The sequence below is a fragment of the Sinocyclocheilus rhinocerous genome, unplaced genomic scaffold (genome assembly GCF_001515625.1).
Source record: "Sinocyclocheilus rhinocerous isolate Xijiao unplaced genomic scaffold, SAMN03320098_v1.1 scaffold1606, whole genome shotgun sequence".
NCBI lineage: Eukaryota > Metazoa > Chordata > Actinopteri > Cypriniformes > Cyprinidae > Sinocyclocheilus > Sinocyclocheilus rhinocerous.
This window is the reverse complement of record NW_015628313.1, coordinates 309,194-310,680: the sequence shown is the minus strand read 5'-3', so window position 1 is coordinate 310,680 and position 1,487 is coordinate 309,194. Positions and strand designations below refer to the sequence as shown.

Below are 1,487 nucleotides of genomic sequence, written 5' to 3'. Positions count from 1 at the left end.
ACGCCCATTATTTTTAAGATTTTCTCTTAAATCGGCGAGTTATGAGCTACTTTTAGCCCCAAGATGTTTTGTGAATACGGGCCCAGATTATCAAGCACTCTCAAAAGTTGAGACCATCTATATGGATTAACAACTACAGTCTATCTGTCAAACAGAGAAAGTCATTCTAGGCCAACCTTTGGAATAAAGTATTTTCCTATCGGAGTTTCTTTCACAGTAGACCGGATCAAATTTAATGAGACTATATTTCCAATCCTCTGTATCTCATGTATCGCATTGGTGTAGGGCATGTTGTCTCTGTCTGATGAAGATGGCTGCTGTGACCCTCCCACAACACCATCAGTCTCCTCCTGAACTTTGGCTAAAGATACAAAGTAGAGATAGTGTACATGAGCATATATATTTTATATATAGTGAGTATATGTTAATTTTTATTAACTATATTTCATCATGTAGAGAAGACCCCAGTACAGAGTGACGGAGGCGGTCTCAGTTCCCCCAATAAACAGATCCAGAGTACTGAAGCACAAAGTCTACACATCAAACCCAGCATCTGTCATCTTTACTCTAAACATGATGAATGAGAACAATTGTAATGAAATATCTCTTTTTGAGCATTCCTGTACCAGCATATTTATTGACACCCCCCAAGAAATGGTCTTATTTTTTCCATCTCAGCAAGGAAGCAGTCAATGTAGTCTCGAGGATTTGATGGAGCTTAAGGGAGCAAAATACAATGAATATAGTGTAATTTAAAGGGATAGTTCACCCAAAAATTAAAATTACCCCATGATTTACTCACCCTCAAGCCATCTTAGGTGTATATGACATTCTTCTTTCAGACGAATACAATCGGAGGTGTATTAAATAATGTCCAGGCTAATCCATGCTTTATAATGGGAGTGGAGGGTAGTCCAAAATTTGAATTAAAAACAATTGCACCCATCCATTATAAAAGAAGTTCACACGGCTCCGTTGTAAATCCATATTTTCAACTTTATAAACCTTAATCTCTAACTTCCGCTGTCGTACGCGCGTTCACGAGAGAGTGGCGTCCAGTGGATGATGTAGGACGTAGGCGTAGCATAAGCTCCGGTGAGAATATGCTAGTCTTGCGAGAAAAAAGTTTTGTTTACAGCAAAGGAAAACCAGTATCCTCTTGGCTTATATCGAAATCCTCCGACATTTTTCTTTACAAATCCTCGTTTTGTACTACTAAATCATGACTGATATTTTGTTTTGCTCTCTCCTCTGCGCTTCCACGTTCATCACTTCCGTGTTCGTCACCACGTTTGTCTACGTGCTACGTCATCCGCTGGACGCCACTCTCTCGTGAACGCGTGTATGACAGTTAGCGGAAGCTAGAGACTAAGGTTTATAAAGTTGTAAATAAGGATATTTTTCTTACACAAACGCATCACTTCGCTTCAGAAGGCCTTTATTAACCCCCCGGAGCCTTCTTTTATAATGGATGGGTGCAATTTTTT

General features: G+C 39.5%; 1 pseudogene; it reads right to left on the bottom strand.

Annotated features, from left to right (window-relative positions):
• Positions 1-1,487, bottom strand: part of LOC107737329 (cytochrome P450 2J2-like) — a 6,148-nt pseudogene that overhangs the window by 2,041 nt on the left and 2,620 nt on the right.